This window comes from Tenrec ecaudatus, chromosome 11 (assembly GCF_050624435.1).
Source record: "Tenrec ecaudatus isolate mTenEca1 chromosome 11, mTenEca1.hap1, whole genome shotgun sequence".
Taxonomy (NCBI): domain Eukaryota; kingdom Metazoa; phylum Chordata; class Mammalia; order Afrosoricida; family Tenrecidae; genus Tenrec; species Tenrec ecaudatus.
Window position 1 is genome coordinate 97,971,889 of NC_134540.1, and position 23,571 is coordinate 97,995,459.

General features: G+C 36.0%; 1 pseudogene; it reads left to right on the top strand.

Annotated features, from left to right (window-relative positions):
* The first annotated feature begins 379 nt into the window (after window positions 1–379).
* LOC142461020 (glyceraldehyde-3-phosphate dehydrogenase-like) overlaps window positions 380–23,571 on the top strand; it is a 36,657-nt pseudogene continuing 13,465 nt past the window's right edge.

Genomic DNA, 23,571 nt, shown 5'->3' on the forward strand with positions numbered 1-23,571 from the left:
TTTTAACTATATTCACTGTTTGGTGGAGGGTTAGCTCAGAACTTGCCTCTCCCTGTGGATTATCTAAGACCACTAACATCAATTGAAGAAATTCTCTTCTGAGTGGAATGATTTTCAAAGGTTCTTCTAACCAGCTATTAGTTTTGTGATGCTTACTAAATAGCAAGGTTAATAATTTGGCCTCCACCATGGGCTCAAACAGAACAATGGTCAGGTTGATACAGAACCATGTAGTGTATTGTTCTGTTGCACATACAGTTACTATGAGCTGAAACCAACTTGATGACACCGAACAACAAATGCAGCTGCAGCAATTTAGTACATGTTTCCTCTTTACAAAAAGTTCCCTTCCTCTAGGGATATCCATGCAGAATGCATAATGGATATCAGGGAACAATCTGTATCAGATCGGAGATTGAGAAGTAGCAGAAATATCCTGTACCGTGGTAATATAAGTCAAAATACCCAGGAAGAGAAAGAAAATATATTGTGTAGCTCCATCATTGCCTAAAAGCTGTACTCTTATTAGAAAAATTAGTGGTTAATTCTAAAGCAATCATCCCTTCTAAGGATACTATTTTCTTTAAAATTTGGACTGTGTCACTTACGATTTATCTTAATATCATTAGTGTAGTGACGACTATAGAATTGAGTTAAAGCGATGTTGATTCACAGCAATGCCATAAACGAAGTAGAACTGCCACCCTGCTCTGTGGTCTTTGGAGAAGCAGAGCATTTGGTTCTTTGTTCTTAGTGTGATTGCTGTTAGATAGAGTGACGTGCACCCCAACTCGTTGCAGCACATTGTGCTCTACTGAAACGCTGCCCATTTGTCATGAAATTGCCATCCTCAGGATAGTTGCTGTCCCTCTAGATAGCAGGATTTCCTGCTCCAGGATTTAGCCTCTCTGGATAACTCTTCCAAAGGAGGAGTGTTCTGCTTGTACTTTTTTTCCAAGACAGATTTATTTATTCTTCTGGTAGTAACGAAGAACTTTCAATGTTATTCTCTAGCATCATGAAAATGAAATCTTTCTTCCTGGTGTGTTGTCCGACTCTCAAATGAAGATGAGGTTGCGGAAAATGCCTTGGCTGGTGCTTACACACTTTAGTCTTTGAAATGATGGTATTACTCTTTACACTTTAAAGAGGTCTTGTGCAGAGCGCCCCAACCAATATGTCATTTGATTTTTTGAATGCCGCTTCAAGGATTGTTGTGGATACAAGTCAAATGAAACCTGTTAAAGTTCAACTTTTTCTTTGGTTATTAGACATTGTTTATTGACCCAGTTTTGAGTATTTAGACTTTTTTTTAACTTTGTAGTATTACTCAAACTGAAGACCTTTGATCTTAACTAGTGTGTTATTCTGGGTAGACTAGAGAAACAAATTCATAGACACTCATATGTGTATAGGAAAAAGCTTTACATACAAGAGCAATTGAATTTTGAGAAAACAACCTTATCCAGATTAAGTCTGATGTTAGCCCATATGTCTGATACCAATTTATAAAGTCCTCTTCAGACTCACAAAACACATGCAATGTCACCAAACGCAGGAAGATCACAGGCCAATGGGTGGAAACTCTTGTGGACCCAGTGGTAGTGGAAGGATCTCAGCACTGATAGGGATCTTCATGTGGCTCCTTCTTCTCCGGGGTTCTAGCATAGTCCCATGTGTCTTCTCAACAGGAACATCTCACAGGGAGTGAGTGTGTGTCCCGCCTCCAAAATGTACTCTAGTATCACATAGTCATATCATTCATAGAAAGGCATAAAAACATCCTAAATAGAAATTTGATGTAAATGATTAATGATACCAATGGAAAAATGCAGGAAATATTAAAAATGATGATAGGAATATAGAACCATTGTACCAAAAGACTGTACTAAATAAAAAACTGTACCAAAGGAATTGGTCTATTGTCAACCCTTTCAAGAGATTTTGTTTGTTCAAAAATCAATGGTATTGAAGGATGAATTCCAAGGGGCATTGAAGGCTGTAGCAGAAACAACACTACAGGACTTTACAGAAAGACAGAGAAGCACTGGCAGCATCTCAAGCCTGTGGCACGGAATTTGGCTAACTGGCCAGCTGACCGGAAGAGCTTCATGTTTGTGTACATTATAAAGATAGTGACCCAACAAAGTGCAGAAATTATCGAACAGTATCAATCCTGCTACGTGCAAGTGAATATTTGGTAAAGACAACAAAACAGTGGTTGCCACTGTAATAGGGAACGGCTATGGAATGCTGATGTCACGTGAATCTTTGCTGAAAGCAGAGAATTATCAGAAATACATTTACCAATGCTTTAGCAACTGCAAAGACAGTTAATTATATAGATCATACCAAATAAGGATGACATTGCTAAAAATGAGAATTCTGGCATACTTGCGTTCATGCAGAATCTGTGCATAGACCAAGAGGAAGAAGTTCAAACAGAAAATTGGAATAGTGCATGGTTTAAAATCTGAAAAAGTGTATGTGAAGGTTGTATTCTTTCACCATATTTATTCAAACGGTATGCTCAGCAAACAATTTGAGAAGCTGGATTACATGGAGGAAAGCATGGTATAACAATTAGAAGAAGGATCACTGAAAAATCTTTTTTTATACAACTGACAAAAACCTTAAATTCAAGGAGAAACCATCACACTTAATTAATGTGGTAGTTACATAATCTGTTGTCAATTTTAGACTTAAGTGTGAAGGGGTGAAGTCAAAGCTGTCAATCAGGTCACAGCTTGATGACCTCATTTGGAGGCTCTAAGGAGATAAATAGCTTGCTGAAGGTCAGACACACACTTTCTGTGAGACATTCCTGTTGACTAGCCACATGGAGCTATGCTGATGGAGCCAGAGCTGTGGAGCTGGAGAAGCCATGTGCAAACCAATGTCAGCACTAAGATACTTCACCATTGGATCCACGAGGCTTTCCACCCACTGGCTTGTGACCTTCCTGCACTCAGCATCATTGTATGTGTTGCGTGTGTCTGAAAAGGAATATACAGACTGGTACTGGACATATGGGCTAATATCAGACTTATGGACTAGATCTCTACTGGTCTAAGATTTTTTTTAATGTACAAGTATTCTTTATATAAAGTTCTTTCCTATACACATATGAATGTCTATGAATTTGTTTCTCTAGTTTACCCAGACTAACACACATTTGCCACCAGAGTATTATATACATTGAACACTATCTCTATTTTTATCTTCTTCTGAATATTTTTGTGTAGAGCTCAAAGTGATAATCATATAAACTATGAATCAGTGACATCCTACAATGAGCCACTGAGTTCCTATGTGTTTGCTTATTTACTAAATAAAGGGATGCATTTCAGTAAATTTTTCTGATTCACTTACCAAAACGTGTGTGGCTGACATATTTAAATGGAGCCTGAAACAAATAAAATTGTCCAATAATATGAACTGGCCTGCCTTTTGAGATCCAGAAGACTCAATAACATTGAAGATGTCAATATCAGTGACTGTAAGAAAAAGTTTATAAGGCCTCCCACAAGTCCTAGTAGAAGAAACACAGCATAAACCTACTTGCATTGGAGATCAGCTCCTAAGACTCAATATATGAGCTTGTGTCATTTGTGACCAGTCTTCTGCCAATTAGAAGCCCATTAGGAACCAGAGCACCATGATACATCAAACCAGAAAATTCTATGTGCAGCCTTCTTTCGTGAAGTGGAAGTGATAGAAGAGTAGACCTAAGTGTCCAGAGGACTGAGTGAACTCGACTTTGTGATTAGGAAGTGTCCACTAGTGAATTGAAAATTTGACATACTTTAAGAACAATACTTCAGAGAATCTTGAGGTGAGAAGAAGCATGCATGAACTAGTGCCATCTGTCAATTCCGTTTCATGGCAAACCCACCTGTAACTGAGTAGAACTGAGACCAAGAGAATTTGGGGGTTGTGATCCGTATAAATTATATCATACCTTTCTTCTCTGGTGTTACTGGATGGGTTCAAATGACCAATATTTGGGTCAGGAGGCAACTATAAACCACTCATAAATCCCATGGGCCTAGGAACTAGTGCCTGGGAGTGCCTGTGTAGCACAAATAATCCAGCCTAGACTATGAGCTGAAATGCATGTGATTTTAACACACCCCAAATTGCCTCAGAAGAACAGCCTAGGGGAGTGAATCTGAAAGCCTTATAAAGTCCTTTACACTGCATACAAAGATTTTCCATGAATGGGAATAAAGTCTATAGCAATTAGCAATAACAATGAAACATGACAAAGCAGCCACCTTTGGTTTTCAAATAACCAACATAACTTTGAATTGATAACGGAGTATAAAAAACATTCCTTATTATTAATCTTGAATAATTTATCAAATAATATAATATATTGAGCAGTTGTTTTACCTAGTTTACCATGATTAACCTAAATAGCTTTTATTGCATTCTCCTTCTTGAAAATTGAATTCTGGTAATATATTTTTCATATGACTGATACATTTTTTACCATGTTCACAAATTTTGATTAATAGTTGATTTTATTTTTTGTGCAATAGTTCTATACTATCTTATTTATTATGAATATTTGTATCATTAATTCCTCTATAATATTTACTGGTCTTTCACTGTAGCATAAAGTTCTCACTTAAGCATCTTACTCCATCATCTTCACATGCACGTGACACGTACACAGAACACCTGATTGTAATGCTCCTCCCTTTTCTGCACATTGTGCTAACCTAGTCAAATCCCCCTTTTGTGTCCCAAACACTTCTCATGAGTTTCTAAAACCAAAGTGTCCCTCAAGTTTTCAACAGTTATAATTTTAATAATTCTCCTGCAGTTAAAGTATTCTTAGCATAATTCATTTCTTTTGTATACCCAAAGATATACTGGGTCATGGAATTAAAAGAGTATGGTTCGTTGTCCAGACTTCTACTTTTATCCACGTCACCCTTTGTTAGTGAAGAGTTTCATTCAATGTCACACAGAGCCCGCCCTGCCTCTTTTCAGTGCCTTGACAACAGTTAGCACACTTTGAATGAAATGAAAAACCACATCCCTGAAGACCTACAGAGAACCGAGGGCTCAGTGTGCTAAGTCCTTCCATTGTATATTCTGATGGTTTCTTAAGAATGGACATTAAACATCCATATGAATTCTCTTAGGCATTCTGAGTATTAACAAGGTGTGGGGAATCCTGAGAAGAAAGCAGTATTAAGAGATCTCCAGAGGGTAAAAATGGAAAGCAGAATTAGTTTTAAGTTGCATTGCCTCATTCCTATCATTCAAAGTTCGTTTTCTCCTATATTAGTACTTCCTATCTACTTATCATTTTATTTACCGTGCACATTTCTAATCAACTCCCACAGCTGTCAGAAAGATATCCTTACCCTTTTAGTGTCCTCTCTAAACCTAAACATAGACATTTGTTATGAATAAACCAGGTATAAAGCATCATCCTTGATGAGATCATCAACTTGTTTGTGCGCTTCTCCTAAGATATCCCTTATTATCACAATTACCTGAGTATGTTTCTGAAATGTATTCCCTTACCTTCTCTGACAATCAAAACTGTTTTCATCCATTACAGTGAATTGAATCCACATCTGAATTCCTTTTAGCTGTTCAGAATAATAATGGTGGGTTGAGATAATTAGGTTGTACTTATTCATATAAAGAATACCCACTAAAGAATCATTTGTCATTGAAATCATATTTCGCATATTCTTGCTTTTAGAATGCAAAATAATACTTTTATTTTTATGGTATGATGAAGAAAAAAATCATAGACTTTAATTCTAGGGATTCTACTTTATTTCCTTATCTCATTGTGATTTCATCTACTTGACTTTTGATTCTTCTACATCATTCAATATTTGCTCTCTTACTTAGAACCCTCAATGGTTTTTGTTGCTGTGGTGGTTGTCACTCTGTCTTTTCAAACACTCCAGGACATTTAAGAGAGTTGTAAAAAAAAAAAATCAAAACAAATTAAATAAAACATATGTTAGGGATTAAATTGTTTGCCCAAATGCTGTGTTTTAAGTTTTAGAATTTAAATTTAGGGCTTTAGAAACCCCTAAGATGTCTATATTTGTAGATATCATCTCATTTGGGAATAAGATGTTCTTTGTTATGTCAGTGAGGCCATATCACTATGCAAGTGTGTCTATAGCTTTTGAGTTCTAGAAAGAACTGATTAGGCACAGAGATGTCAGTGCAAATAACATGGAAGATACATGACACAGATGAATGACCAAGAAATGAGGAGCAGACGCTGAAAAGAGGCAAGGACACCCCACCAGAGCTTACAGAGAAACCCCTCCCCTGGAAGCGAGGCCCCGAAGTCAGAAATCTATCCGTATGAAATGCCGAAATAAAGCCCTGCTTGTAAAGCCCCACACTTGTGGCATTTTAAAAAGAGCAGCACGGAGAAACTAAGAATTTCGTACTGAAGAGTGAGGTGTTCTTCTAATGCATACCTAAAATGTAGAAGTGGTTTTGCATCAGGGAAAAGGGTTGAAATGGATGACATTTGAAGCGCTTTATAAGTCTGTAGTTTGCATTGAGGGACTCCTGGTGGGAACTAGGGCTATTAAGGGCAATACTCACTGGGGCACAGAGGAGTTAGAGAGCAGAGAGTCTCTTGCCCCAGCCAGAAAGCTGCTCGCTAGAAATGTGGCCATTAAATGTACCCTGATGAGCTGTTGACAGGAGGAGGAAAGGCGAGCTTTGGAAAGAAGGTGATGGATGTTATGCAGTGCAGAGAGTTTGCCTAAATTTTGAATGATTATCCAGATAATTGAATGAGATGTCTAATATTCTCCTTGGGGGAGAAAGATAGGGACTTAAAAATACACTGTGAAAAATAAAACAAGAAATTAAATATTTAGAATATTCCATTGTAATAACTATGGTCCAATGTTCTAGAATTCTTACCAACAATGTGACAAATGAGTTTTGTGTGAGAGAGATTGAGGCTGTGCCTGATAAACCTAGACCTAAACCCAGAAGATATGCCATCAGCATAGACAGTACAAAATGAAAGAATTATCCAGGAATTCCGATCAATGGAACCTCTTGTAAATATCTGTTTTATTCCAAGAATAGGAAAGCACCATCTATTTTCTCCTAATCTGTAAACTGTCTTTTCACTTTGCGGGTAAAGTTCTTTTCAGGAACCAACTTCTAGGTTGGTGGCTCAAACCTACCAGCCACTGCTCAGGAGAAAGACAATGTTCTCTGCTCCGGTCAGGATTATGAAGTCTCAGAACCTTGAATAGGGGGGTGATGAGTGGGAATCTACTCAATGACAGGAGGTCTCTTTTATTTGATCTTTTGTTGCTTCAATCCCCATTGAATGGGGATCCTTGCAAAAATTAAATTGACCCTAAATGCATGAGTTTCTTGACTCTATTCCATTGAAATCTATAGTTTTGCAATTATGCCAGTACAAAGCTATTTTAATAATTGTGTATTTGTAGTATGTTTGCAAACAAGGAAATGAGTCCTTTATTCTTCTATTTCATGATTTTGAAGGCTGTCCTAGGGCCCTTAGCTTTGAAAACAATATTTTCCAACTCTTCAAAGATGCAGTTGTAATGTCGACACAGACTACATTGCATTTGCAAAATGGTGTGTGGAGTGTTGACATCTTATCATTATAATATCGTTTTCCAATTCATGAAATGGACTTTCCCCCTCTTTTTCTAGCCTTCTTTAGGATTTTTAAAGCAATGTTTTATATTTAACCTTATTAACATAAAATTTTACTCTCCTTGTTAATCCAAGTATTTGAAATAGGAAAATCTGAAATTTTAGTTTTAGATTTTACCAGAGCAGTTGATATGTCCAGCAAGCAGAAAGTCCATGAAGATAGAGTTGAACTGAAAAGCACCACCAACCAAGTGGATTTACTTGACATGTGTAGAAAATTCCACGCACCAAGCAGAATAGACATCATCCTCCAACTTCCATTGAACATTATCCAGCTAGGTATCATCCTGAGTAAATAACACACCATAGGGACTTTAAATAAAAAATATCAGGAAGTCTGTTTTCTGACCACAAAGGAATCAAATTATACATAAATCAGAAATAAAGATGAAAACGAACACACAAATATTTTAAAAATATTAATCTACACATTTTTAAGTTAACATATGTTTCAAAAAGTCCCGAGGAAAATTAAACATTTGGACAAAACAAAAGTGAAATTACAACTTTTCAAAAGTTGTGGGATACAGAGAAAGCAGCACTTAGACGGAAATTTATAGGCTTGAATGTTACATTGGGAAAGATGAAAGGTCTAAAATCAATAAATAATCTTCCAGACTAGATAGTTATAAAAAGAATTGAAGGCCTGTAAGACAAGCAAAAGAAATTAAAATTAGAACACAGAACAGTGAAATTGAAAGAGTACAATAATAGAAAAATAATCAATGAAAACAAAAGCTAGTATTTTTATGAAATCAATAAAATTGATAAGACTTTGTTTAGATTCTCTACCGTCCCCCACCCCACCATCCAAAAAAACCCCTCATGAAAATAAGCCATGATAGCTTGACTTGTAGATGCAGTATTAATATACAACATTCATTTGCTCTGCTATTTCTTTTAACCTATGTTGAGCAATTGATATTTGTAAAATCTGAAAGTCCTATCATTTACATTAGAATATAAAAGTAAGTAAGATAAAATGTGAAAATATGCAGGAGATCTATGTGAGCAAAAGAACAAAACTCAAATAAAATAATCCAAATACATGAGTTAATGCATATTATGTCATTTCTCACAATTTATCTTATGTACTTGTGTTCATGGGTAAGGTGATGCACTCATGTAAATTCTTCAAAATTTTGTCTAAAATATTCACTCGATAAATTTCTAACACATTAAAAATATTGAAATCTGTTAAAATTTTAAATCACCAAAATATTTGGTATGACACACAAAAAGAAGAACGTCAGATAATTGACATTAGTTTAATATTTAATATAAAGTTACAACCATCCAAACAAAGCGGTAGCAGTGAAAAATACTCGTAGATGAATAAGTCAAGAGTAAAAATGTAGATGGTCCAGAGATAGATCCAGAAACATATAACCCACTGATATTTGTCAGAGTCAAAGACCGTTTTGAGTGTGCATAGCCTCCCAAAGAATATTGCTACAGCCCTGCAAAGTATTGTCTCCAAGTGGGTGTCCATATTAAGTGTGCCAATGACAACCCCCACCCCCCGGTTTCTATCAATGCAACTACTTCAGGATGGTTAGGAACCCTTAGAAAACATGATGGAACCAATAAATCCCATGAGCACAGGTGCACCCCAGCCATTTATTTGGTGTGAACGGTGTTCCTTGATCTGAGGAGATATTGTGTTGCATTCTGTGTTGATACCATGATGCATTCTGTCGCCCCACCAGTGGTACTTTGGACACAATATTGTGTGCAGCAGAACAAATCTGTGTCCGGAGTTTCTGTTTCGATAAGAACAAAACATTAGCGCTTTAATGATGGAAATGATCCAAAACAATTAACCTGATATAAAGTAGCCAGTTGACCACCCAGATGCATGGTGCCACATGGGGGCTGAGTAAGGGTCTCTGTATCTGGCTGATTGGGCACTCAGCAGTGGCCGAAGTCTGGATGACCTTGTGAGTAAAAGTCCTCATGTTAATTTACTTGTGCTTTCATCAATGACATACATTCCTGTCACCACAGTCATTTTGCTACCTAGGGTCACTATGAGTCAAAGCCCACAGGATGGCAGTGGAGTTTCTTCACTGTTATTTGTTTGTTGGTATATTTATTACAGTATTATGATTTATGGTGAAAAATGAGAAAATATATACAAGTAAAACTTATAAAATTTCTGCACTGTGTTGGTATATTTATTACAGTATTATGATTTATGGTGAAAAATGAGAAAGTATATACTTAATAGGCTATATTTAATCATTTAATGGTAGAATATAGGTTATATGAGTATAACATTTAATATAGTAAAGCATTGTAATGGTAATACCCTAACCAATAGTCTAAATTCTTCATTAATATAGGTATATTTACCACTGCTCTCAACACAGTGCAGACATTTTATAAGTTTTACTTGTATATAATTTTTCTTGACATTTTATTTAAGATACAGTTTAGTTTATGTTGTCGTATTACCAGCTACATTATTGGTAAAGATTTGGAAATGAGCTTATGATTCTTGACTCTAAATTTCATGGCAAAAAACACTTAGCACGTCATTCCCTGTTTATAATCTCAAGATAGACAATTTCATTCAGTAAACTACCGTCATCCACCTCCACATACTTTTCAGGTCTGAACATAACGATTGATAGGAAATCAGAATTACAGAAGCCTATGTATATTTGCACACTCCTTTATATAATATAGTGATCCTTTATGTTTTTTCTGAACATTTCTGTTTTCCTAGAATTTAAACATATAAATGGCTTAATCATTTCCACTGTACAACTGCAATATTTAGTAACAGCAGTAATGGCATGGGCAGCCATATCTGACATCCTCAGTGTCCCCTAATGCCATGAGCTAGCTAGCAGTCAGACATGCTTTCATTCTCCATCTTTCTTTATCCTGTTCCGACAGCAACACGTCTACCCGCTGTAGTCTCCTCTGCTGTAGCTGAGAGTTTGTGATAATGGCTACACAGAGCTCACCGAACAACACTCATGATTAAGAGGGTTGATTAGTGGAATTAACAGAGTATCATAAATCTAAACCCCAAACCAAACTCATTGGCACCGAGTCAATCCTGACTCATAATGACCCTCCTGTAAGCCTTTACAGGAGTAGAAAGCCTAGGTTTCCTCCCTCAGAGCTTCTGGTGGTTTTTGAACTGCCAACGATGCACATTACAGCCTAATGCATAATCACCACACTACCACTGCTCTTTGGGATCAGTAAATAGTAGGGATACAGTCATGAGTCCGCAGTGACACCTAAAACAGAAGCTAGGTCTCTCTGGTCCTCAACCTCTGGCCACTTGGGCCCTTTGGTCTTGACTCTGTGGTCCAGGGCACCTGCCTGTCTCATTGTCCTGTAATTTTAGGGTCTGTGGGGAAAAGGTATCCTATCTTCTCAGAGGTTATCCTATGGGGAAAAGGTATCCTATCTTCTCAGAGGTTCTCCTCTGGATCTCTGAGACAGCCTCTGAGACAGCCACTGTGCTGTCTCTGCTAGCAGCCTCTGCCACGTCAGACAGAGATGAAGAATGCACTTTTCTGATGGTCCTGAGATTTCTGTCTTTGTCTGAGTTGGCTCTTATACACAGAGTTTTGATGGAGATGTGAATTTCATCTTTCAACAAACCATATAATAATGTGTGCGCTTGGTTTACACTCTCTACTGCATTAGAGACTCAGTTGACCACAACCTTGTCTGTATAGCAAAAAACTCCATCTAAAATGGGATTATAGTCACAGGCAGAGTTCAAAAGGGTATAGGTATTATGGGTAATTTTAGTACATCACAAGGACATGGATATGGATAAAGGGTCTTATTAATAGACTATCTCTCAGTAAGTAAAATCTAGAGAAAGCCTAACATACACATCAATAGTATATAGTTGTCTGAGTCACATCTGATCCATGATGCTCTCATGTGTGTCAAAACAGAAATATACTTCTAACAGTTATCATTGGCTGATTTTGGGAATTAATTGTCATTTTTCTTATAGTAGTTCCTTTTGGGTTAGCAGCCCAGTGTGTTATTCATCTGCATGGACTTCCTGTAAGTATTAAAATATATAAATTATGTACTGACAGTACACTGAGGAAAAACTGACAAAAATTCAGAAAGGATTCAGAAGGGGGAGATGGAATGAGAAATATCATTTTTGATGTCAGATGGACCTTGGCTGAAAGAAGAGAATACCAGAAATAGGTTTGCTTGTGTTCTGTTGACTATGCAATAACATTTGACTATGTGGTTTCTAACAAACTACGTAGTCTTAAGAATAAAAGTTATTCCACTAGTTGTACTCATGCGGAAGCTGTACATGGGTCACGGGGCACTTGTGCAAAAGAACAAGGGAATAAGTATGGTTTAAAATAAAAAAAAGATTTGTGTCAAGGTTGTATATCCTTACCATACTTATTCAATCTGTATACTGAGTAAATAATTCAAAAAGCTGCATTATATGATGAATAATGCAGTATCAATACTGGAGGAAGGCTTAATAACAACTTTTGTTATACAGATAACACAACATTTTTTGCTGAAAGTAAGGAAGATTTGAAACACATATTTACGAAGGTCAACAATCATTGTCTTCAGTGTGGATTACAACACAATGTAATGGAAACCTCACACAATCCTCACTCCTAGACCAATAGTAACATCATGATAAATGAAGAAGAGACTGAAGCTGCCAAGCATTTTGTCTTTCATGGATCCACAGTTAGTGGAAGCAGCAGTCAAGAGAACAAAGGACGCATGGCATTGGCAAGTCTGCTGCACAAGACCTCTCTTAAGTGTTGAAAAGCAAGGATATTCTTTTGAGGACTAACGTGGGCCTTAGCCAAGTCATGGTATTTTCAATTGCTTCATATGCATGCAAAAGTTGAACATTGAGTATGGAAGACTGAGATGCATGAATGTGTTTGAATTATGCTGCTGGTGAAGAATATTGAAAGTATCATGGGCTGACAAAAGAACAAACAAATCGATCTTGGATGAAACAGAGCCAGAATACTTATTAGAAGCAAGATGGTGATACTGTGTCTCACATATTTTGAACATACCACCAGGGAAGACCATTCCCTGGGAAAGGACATCATGTTTGCTAAGGGGGAGGGTAGAGAAAAAGAAAAATCCTCTTGATAAGATGGATTGACACAGTGGCTGCAACCATGGATTTAAGCATAAGAACAATTCTGAGGATGGTGTCCTGTTCTGTTGTGCACAGTGTCACTATGAGTCAGCCTGACTCAAGAGCACCTTAACAAAAACATAATCAGTGTTGGTGATTTACGGACCTCTAAAGCTGTCTCCTACAGAACAGGCTTGAAAGAACTTTCAAGTACTTGTCTTAATGTGCTTAATCTTAATTGATGTACTTACTCTTTTGATGCTTGATATAAACTTCAAAATAAAATTGTATCTGTATCAATGAAGAACTGCCAAATAAATTACAAGTAGGGTAATTGTTATATTTTGTAATTTTCTTCTTATAATTAGTTTTATGATTTATAGGTGGTTACTTTCTTTTGGTTTCAAGAAACTTACTACTTTGATAGATTAATATTTTGAGGACCCTTTTCCTTTAACTATTCTTTTTATACATTAACCTATTTTTGCATTATCCTGTGCCCAAATTTTAAAAGAGAATGGCTCTAAGTAGGAAACTTTTTCGAGTACTGCATAGGTGCTGTCAACATTCTAGAATGTATTTTAGTAAAGAAGAATTTTGCTCTTTTGCCAAACTTCCAACTTTTTCACACCTTGAAATGTACCTAGACTGTCTTCTGCAGGAAATTCTGACAGCATTTTACTCAGAAATTTAAACTTATGTAAAAACCATCGTAATTTTTATTTCATCATCAGTTGGTTTCCAAATTAAATTAATATGGATTTTAAAAAACTTTTTCTAATTGTTTAAAAATATTTTTTCCTTATCATTAACACAATTTCCTATGTGGGGATTACAGAGAATAATACATTTTCTTTAAGAATTTTGATGTAGTTTAATAAAACACGAACTGAACAAAAGGAGGGAAAAACTGAAAATTGGTTAAATTCCAGAATATTTTACAGATATGAACTACTACTGTTAAGCTCAGATTAGTTACAAATTTAACAAATAGATTCTTTCTCTGCAATAATTTTATTTTAAAATTTTACTTAGATATTAACATAAAATTATAGCAAATAATAAATATTAAATTATTTGTGCAATTGGTTTAATTTATTTTAATATAGGTTTATTGAAAGATATCCTAGTTAATTTTTGAAGATGCTATTTTCTGTTGTTTCTGCAAATATATTTAAAATATATTTGCTTATTCACTTTTAAAATAGAAGATAAAGCTTTTTAAATTTTTAAATTAATGTCTTACTCTTATGTTTTAAACATACTGATTCTGGGTTATTGTAACAGAATTTATAACACCCCTAGCACTTACTTGTTTTATATGTAAATAGTGCTTTTATCACTCATCATATTTAAAGTATTTATGGATGTGGAAATATACACTAACAAAAATGCAATGTTTATTGGAAAGAAAACCTTGCTTAGATCCATGAGAATGTGTCTTTTGGTGGCTTGGATTGCTTTTTAATATAGGAAAGCTTCTTAGTAGTAAATTTAAAAGATGTTTTAAAATCGACATAACAACCAATATTTAAGAAGACTAAATAAATGAAAGTTATTTTATATTGGACGTTTCTTAATGATATACAAATGCTAAAATGATTTATATTGTATAAGAAAACCACTGAAATTAGTGCGATATCTGGTAGCATTCCAAGTACGATTGATTAATAGTCAAATACAATTCCCTTTGGAAGAAGGGAATAATGAAAAAAAATGGTATCATTAAAAGAAAAGAAAAAAAACATGTTGGAGGATTTTCTAACAGAGAGAATAAACAGATATGAGAGTGAAGCAGATGGTGGCCAGTTATCAAAAGATAGAGCATCATTATTTTGTCATATCTTTCCCTATCCGGAGTCTCCCTTCCCCCCTTTCTCTGACATCCCTCTCCCAGGGAAGAGGTCACATGTGGATCCTTGTAATCAATTCCCCCTTTCCAACCCACTCACCCTCCACTCTCCCAGCATCGCCCCTCACACCCTTGGTCCTGAAGGTATCGTCCACCCTGGATTCCCTGTGCCTCCAGCCCTCCTGTGTACCAGTGTACAGCCTCTGCCCTATCCAGTCCTGCAAGGTAGAATTCGGATCATGGTAGTTGGGGGAGGAAGCATCCAGGATCTGGGGGAAAGCTGTATTCTTCATCGGTACTACCTCACACCCTAATTAACCCATCTCCTCTCCTAAACCCCTCTATAAGGGGATCTCCATTGTCCGACACTTGGGCCTTGGGTCTCCACTCTGCACTTCCCCCTTAATTCAATATGGTATACACACACACACACACACATATACATACATATACACATACACACACACACACACACATATATATATACATTACCAACGGCACATGAGGGAGGGGGGAGCAGGGAAGGAGGGGGAAAAAAAAGAGGACCTGATGCAAAGGGCTTAAGTGGAGAGCAAATGCTTTGATAATGATTGGGGCAGGGAATGTATGGATGTGCTTTATACAACTGATGTATGTATATGTATGGATTGTGATAAGAGTTGTATGAGTCCCTAATAAAATGTAAAAAAAGAAAAGAGGAGAAAAAAATGATTAGGGCGAAGAATGTACAGATGTGCTTTATACAATTGATGTATGTATGTGTATGGACTGTGATAAGAGTTGTATGAGCCCCTAATAAATTGTTAAAAAAAAAGAAAATGATGATAACCACATGTGTACAAATGTGCTTGATACAATTGATGTATGGATTGTTATAAGAGCTGTAAGAGCCTCCAATAAAATGATCTTAAAAAAAAAAGATAGAGCATCTGAGGTCTTAAAGACTTGGTGCTAAACAACGACCATGTAGAAGGAAAGCAACTCTGTCCACGTGGTAGAAACACACCATCCTATGTGATCACGAGGTGTCAATGGGATCAGGTGATCTCAAAAGATTCAAAACAAAAAATTATATTGATGCAAACAAGAGGGATCGGAGCGGAGACCCAAGCCCACCTGTAAACAATTGAACATCCCCTCACAGAACGATCACACAGAAGGTATGATTCCGTCAGGGTGCAGCAGTATGGCACCAAGTAAACACACCATATTCTTCTAGTTCCTGAATGTTTCCTTCCTGCTCCGACCATTACCTCAGTTCTACCATAGGAATTGTGCTAGACAGGAGTAAGCATATTGGTACAGATAAAAGCTGTTGACACATGGAATCTAGAACAGATAAGCCCCTCAGGAATAGTAGTGGGAGTCACAGTGACACCATGAGCTGATAGGGAGGGTAGAGGGAGGGGGATAAAAGGGGAATTGAACCGATCACAGTGATGGCTATATACCCCACCCCACCCCGAGGATAATGAATAACAGAAATGTGTAATTCACTGAGAAGGGAGACAGTGGATGGTGTAAGATACGAAAATAACAATAATAATATATAAGTGATCAAGGATTCATGAGGGCGGGAGGTTGGGGAAGGAAGGGAAAAAAGAGGAGCTGATACCAAAGGTTCAAGTAGAAATAAAATGTTTTGAAAATGATGACAAAATATGTACAAGTGTGCTTGAAAAGAATGATTTATGGATTGTTATAAGATCTGTAAAACCTCCAATAAAATGATGAATAAATAAATATCAATGATTGTAATAGTATATTCAGATGACCAAAATTAGATCCATATTAATATTGTACTTAACATGATTTAGACCAGTGCATGATAATAATTTTTCACATTTTTATTATAGACAGGGAAAAAGAATGAACTTGTTTTGTAACATACCTCTCACTACAAAACGAAAAAGGGATAAGAAAATGTTAAATAATCTTAGAAGCCCAAGCACAATGAAAAAATGGCTAACCGTCTTATTTAATTTTATCACTGACCCAAAGCATGACCAGAAGTACTACCATGCTCCATTTGATAATTGCAGTTGCCTAATGGGAGTTTCAAGTTAATTAATATTTACTTATACGTTTTCCAAAGTACAATTCAAGTGAAGACAGTGAAATCATATTTCTAGATTTACAAATAGGTTTTGAAAGAAATTTTCTTAAGGTCATTTTAAAGAAATTATTGAAAGTGGAAGCACACCGGTGACCAGCAATATCTTCAATGCTCAAGTGAAGCCTCATGGAACAATGATCTCCAGGTATAGCATAAATGCTTAAAACTATATTTAAATATGATTAAAATTATATGAGTGGCATAAAGCCAGAAAAGGACACCTGCCCCTATTGCTATCGCGAATTGTGCAAAAATATATACTTCTGGTTGCTTTCACCATCTCAAATTCACTACCTTTAAGAAATTTTGGATAAATAAAAATTTACAGATTTTAAAATACTAACGTAGATATGTGTTCAGAAAAAAGTATATGGCATGTTTTCAAAATAATAATTGAATAATAAAGAATAGTTTATTAGATATTTGAAGCATATAAGATGTTTTAATACAATTCAATGACATTTTTGCAATCATCATTGACTTGCATGCATAAATACTCATTTATGAATAAAAGTGCTTCATTTTGTATGAGAAAGCATAGGTAGACAGAGAAAATCTATTTTAATAATCTTGGCTATTGTTGTTATTGTCAACTTCATCATTAATCCCTTTGTAAAAGTGAAAATTGTATGTCTCTTAAGGCGAGTACGTCAGTTTCCTAGTGCCTATGACATTTCTTCCTGCAGAACAGTGAATCTGTCCTGGAAGAAGTGCAGTGAGAATTATTCTTAGAAGGGAGGAGGGCGAGATTGGGTCTCTTGTACTTTGGACATACGTAGTGTCTGGAGAGACTTATCCCTGGAAAGACATCATATTTGATTTAGTAGAAGGGCAGCAAAAATAAAATAAATAAGAAAGATCCTCAAGGTAATGTACTGACACAGTGGCTGCACTCAAACCTAACATTGTAAGGAATGAACAGGACTGGGCAATTTACATGAATTAGAATTAACTGGACAGTGTCTAACAACAAGGCACTTTCCCATGTCTTCAGTATAATCCATATGAATATAGAGCTCATCTCACAAATAGATTTAATATATTGAATATTAATAACCAAAAATAAAGCAAAACATCATTTAAAAGCCATTACTTAAGACATCTATCAATGTGCTCATGTTTTGAACCTATGGCCATTCTTACCTTCCAAGTTCTTCCTTTTGAACTGGCAATCTGTGCCTTGTAAGCAGAAATCTTCCTTTCAAATTTCACAGATTCACAACTGTATTCCAGAGAATAAATAAGCATTGTGGATGGGATACAAGTATGACTCACATCTTTCTTGCTTTAAAATAATTACATATACTCTTACTCTGTTTGAATAACTGCCTCCTTGTCCATGAACAGATTTCATATGAGCACAAGTAAATATTCTGGCATTCCCATTCTTTGCAATGTTTCTAGAGTTTGTTATAATCCACACAGCTTAGTGCCTTTCTAAAGTCAATAAACAACAAATAAAATCTTTCTGGTCAGCTCTCCTTTCAGGCAGGTGGAAGCAACAACTAAGAAATTAGTGGATATAGTACATTAGGAAAATCTTCGGCTCAAGATTCTTTAGAAAATTAGAGATCAAAGATATCACATTAAGAACTAAGTTGCACTTGTCCAAGCCATTTTATTTTCAACTACCACATGCATGTAGAAACTGAATGTGGAAACTGCACATTATTTTCAACTACCACATGCGTGTGGAAACTGCACAGTGAATCAATTGGAAAGAAATTGATGAATTTGAAGTATGGTCTTAGTGAAGAGTATTGAATATATTCAAGATGTACATCCAGAATGTTCTTTCAGAATTAAGAATAGGGAGACTTCATTTCACGTACGTTAAACATACTATCAGGAGGGACCAGTGCCTGGAAAAGGAAATTATACTCACTTGGCAGATGGTCAGTTAAGGAAAAATAGGACACTCCAGAAGATGAATTGACACAGTGACTATAACAATGAGCTTAAATAGAAAAACGCATGAGAATAGTTAAGGATTGAGCAGTGTCTCACTTTCTTGTAAATAGGATTGCTATAATTGGATTGCCTTGACTTTACCTAACAACAAAATACCACCAATCAAGGGGCGTTAAGTGAGTTCAATTTATTTTCTCTGGGTTCTCGAGGCTAGCATTTAAAATAGGAGATAAATTGGCCAAACTTTTCTAAAAGAAGGTATTTATTTTCACTCACAACTTCTACTACCCTGAGCATTATCTAGCATGTAAGCAGCTTCACCTGGTGCTCTCTCTGTCTCTTAGGGATTGTTTTTCTCTTTTATGATAGGATTCAGATGAGTGTAGAATCCACCTACTTTACTATCATATCAGGGTAATTTAATTGATACAATCTTCCAGGACACTATTTCCAACAAAATCATTTGTACTGATTCAGTGGTGAGGGTTCAGAAGTATATACATTTATCAAAAGATATAGTGTCTGGGGTCTTAAAGGTTTGAAGATAAACAAGCAACCATCTAGCTCAGAAGCAACAAAGCCCACATGGAAGAAGCACACCAGCCTGTGTGACCACAAGGTGTCAAAGGGATCAGGTATCAGGCAGATTCAAAGAACAAAAAAATCATATCATAGCAAATGAAGAGAGAGTGCAGAATGGAGACCCAAAGTCCATCTGTAGGTAATGGGACACCCCGTTACAGAAGGGCGGCAGGGAGGAGACCAGCCAGTCTGCAGTGCTGCAACAATGAAACAAACAACTTTCCTCTATTTCCTAAATGCTTCCTCCCCCACGACATCCACACTCATGATCCCAATTCTACCTTACCAATCTGACTAGACCAAAGGATGTACACAGGTACAGATAGGACCTGAAAACACAGGAATCCACTACAGATGATCCCTTCAGGACCAGTGGTGAGAGTGGCGATACCAGGAGGGTGAAGGGAAGGTTGGGTAGAAAGGGGGAACCTATTGCAAGGATCTACATACAATCTCCTCCTGGAGGGGCTGACAACAGAAAAGTGGGTGAAAAGAGACGTCTGACAGTGTAAGATATGACATAATAATAATAATTTATAAATTATCCAGGGTTCATGAGGGAGGGAGGAGTGGGGAGGGAGGGGGAAAAATGAAAAGTTGATAACAAGGACTTAAGAGGAGAGCAAGTATTTTGAGAATGATGATGGCAAGGAATGTACAAATGTGCTTGACACAATTGATGTAGGTATGGATTGTGATGAGTTATATGAGCCCCCAATAAAATGATTAAAAAAGATGTAGTTCAATTCCTCAAAATCCTACCCACAAAACCCATGCCCTTCAGATGTGCAAAATACATTCACCCCATCTCAGCATACTCAGAAGTCTAAGCCCATTTCAGCTTTGACTGTAAATGTAAAATCTCACCTAAATAATCTAACTCAAACTAATAGACTCATGGTATAGTTTTTCCTGAGACAAAATCCTTCCCATTTGTGTATCTGAAAAAATGAGAATGGAAAGTATCAGCTTACAAAGCACAATGATTATATGAATTAAAATGCATAAATTAAAGGTTACTATTTCAAAAGAATAAATTGAGGTTAAGAATAACCATAGGTTCAAAACAATTCTGAAATAACTCTAATAGACTCTATGATGTGAATAATAGTCCCCTTCTTTGTCATTCATGTGGCTTTAAAATAGAGTATATTTCTAAATTCCTAACAAAAAACTGTGTTTTTCTGACAATTACCATTTACAAAAAATAATGGTAAATAGCTTAGGTCATCTTTATTTTTTCAAAACAAAGCATGTATTTATTTTAAATGTTTAATTCATATCATTGGAAATGATTGATTACTAAATGAATGTATATCTTTTGAATTGAAATTATGAAACTGGAGAGGTCAATAGAGAAGTATAACTTTATCTGAATCAATTTCAGTTTTCCAAACATTAAATCAAATCTCAAGATGAATCATTTGGGGCACTCTGAATATGCATTTTTCACAGACAAAATCTGGTGTTCCTTATTACCTAATGAAACTTTCATTATAGAATTTGGAGAAAGATAATTGAAAAATTGAAGTTTCACAATAAAAAAGTTAAAAAATAGACTGAAGCACCATATTTCCTATAGAGAGTAGACATACAAAGTAATCCAAGTAACCTATGATTGTTAGGAATCTTACTGGTTGAACTTAACCTCAAGGTCAATAGTTTGAATCTACCAGCCACTCAGCGGGAGAAGAAGCGTTCTACTCCAATAAACTTAGTCTTGGAAATCCACATGGGGCAATTATTCCACGGGTTTATATGGTTTCTATAATTCAGAATCAACTAGATGGTAGTATGTTATTGTTTGCTTCAAAGAGAGGAATATTTAAATGAACCATCTATACTGGGTGGAGTCCTGGTGGTGTCGTGGTTGCGGATTTAGCTGTTAACTCTAAGGTCAAAAGTTCAAAATCACCAGCTGATCATTAGGAGAAAGGTACGTTTTTTATACTCCTGAAAAGATTTACAGTCTCATAAACCCACAGGGACAGCTTTACCCTGTCCCATCGGGTCACTGTGAGTCACAATCAATTCGATGGTAGTGATTTAGGTTGGGTATATTCAGAGTGAAGGAGACCTGATGGTTTATGAGTTTAAACCTTATGCTGCCAACTTTATGGTCAGCCATTCAAACCCACCAGCTGATAAACTAAAGATGAAGTTCTTTGGTCCCATAAAGTTTTATAATCTTGGAAATTGTTTACTCTGTCATGCAGAATTGCTATGAATTGGAATTAATTCAATGGCATTAGGTTGGTATAAAGAACTTTTTGTTCTCCACCCTCAGGTCATCAAAATAGTGCATGTCAGAAAGAAAGTTCAATCAAAATCTTCAGTGATTTCTGCTTTTCCAAAATAGCTTCCAATAATTTATTTCAAAGGATGCCTAAGTTCTTTAACTATAGATAGTTTTGGATAGTGGACTTAGCATTTCTTGAATAAAATTGATTATAACATAAGAAAGATTTGAGTGGGTGTGATTTTCTACACCCACTTGAATCAGATAAAATTGATTTAAAAGGAATCTTTGAAAAATATTTTAAAAATATAATTGTTATTCTCTTTTTATTTAGAAAATGGACAAGCCAATTCTTATCTTCTAATAATTAAACAAATAGCCCTTTTGACTCAATAAGTTAACAGTAGCTAACTAACCAAATGCTTAAGGGTTTGAGCCCAGAGAGCAGCTTCCCAGGAGAAAGACCTGCTGTTTGCTCTAGTAAATATTAAGCAAAGAAGCCAAGACAACTTTAAGACAATTCTGTTGTCAAATGGGGTTACCATAATTCAGAATTGACTCAAAGGCTTCCAACAGTGATAGCAACAATAACAATGATACTAAAATTCTTATTAATAGCGTCCTTAAGAAAGCTATCAGATCTATCCCAACAGCCAGTGGCTTTCATACACCTTGCTGTTGTTGTTAGGCTGTTGAGTTGGTTCTAACTAATAACAACCTGATGTACAACAGAATGAAGCACCACTTATTTCTCTGCCATTGTCAAGATTGGTCTTATATTGGAACCCATGGTTTCAGCCACTGTGGCAATCCATCTTGTACAGTCTTCATCTTTTCTGATGTCCATCGACTTTTCCATGTGTGATGACTTTTTCAGGGATGGGTCTCTCATGAGGATCCCTGGTAGTGTAGTGTTTTGACCTCCCCTAATACATGTCCAAAAGGCTTTGGATCTTTGCTTCCAAGGAGAATTCTGGCTTTACTTCTTTCAAGACAGTTATGTTGGTTCTTTTTCATATTCTATAGTACTTTCAATGTTCTTCACCCGCACCATAGTTCAAAGGCATTTATTCTTCTGATTTTCTTAGTTATAATTAATGTTCACATATATTGAAAATACCATGTTCCAGAAATTGTTTCTCAATGTCAAATGTGTGTCTGTCTCATGTTTTATTTGAGTTTTTCTGAAATATAGCTATTCTACCAGACCAAAAAACAAAAACAAGATAACTTGGCTTGGATCAAGTACACCTTAGTTCTCAAAGTAACCTGCATGCATTTCCACAAGAGGTCTGGTGCAGCAGATTCACCAAATATAATGAGTTTGGTCTTTTGATGGGTGCTTCCATGAGCATTGATAGTAGATCCAGGCAACATGAAATCCCTGACAACTTCAATCTTTTCTCCATTTATCATGATGTCACCTATTAATCCAGTTGTGAGAATTTTGGTTTTCTTTACATTGGATTGTAACACATACTGACTTAAATAACATATAAATCATCGTCTTGAAATATGGGCGAAGAACCTAGAGTTTTCTCAAGCCAAACACAGGCACTGCCATTGAGTCAGTTTTGATTCATAGTAACCCTATTGGACAAAGTAGAACCGCCTTTGTGGTTTTCCAAGACTAACTCTTTATAAGAGTTGAAAGCTCTATCTTTCACCCATTGAGTGGGTGGTGGTACAGAATGACAGACTTTGCAGCTAGCAGTCCAATGTGTACCCAAGTTTGCCACCATAGGTCTTTTACGATGCCTTAAATTCTCTATATTTTAATAGTCTACAATTTATACATGAGCCATTGTGGTAGATCAAACTATTACCCACAAAGGACTTAAATTAATGAAGTAGTCAGAGGCACCTGGTGCTGTATTTAACTCACTTGGTATGTTATTACAAAATATTTTATAATTAAATAATTAGTTCTCAATGCATAGTGTACTTTAATTAACCAAGATATTTTAATAATATTAGATGCTTCACAATTTCTGTATATATCATGCTGTAACATGACTAAGCAGTGCTAGGAACAG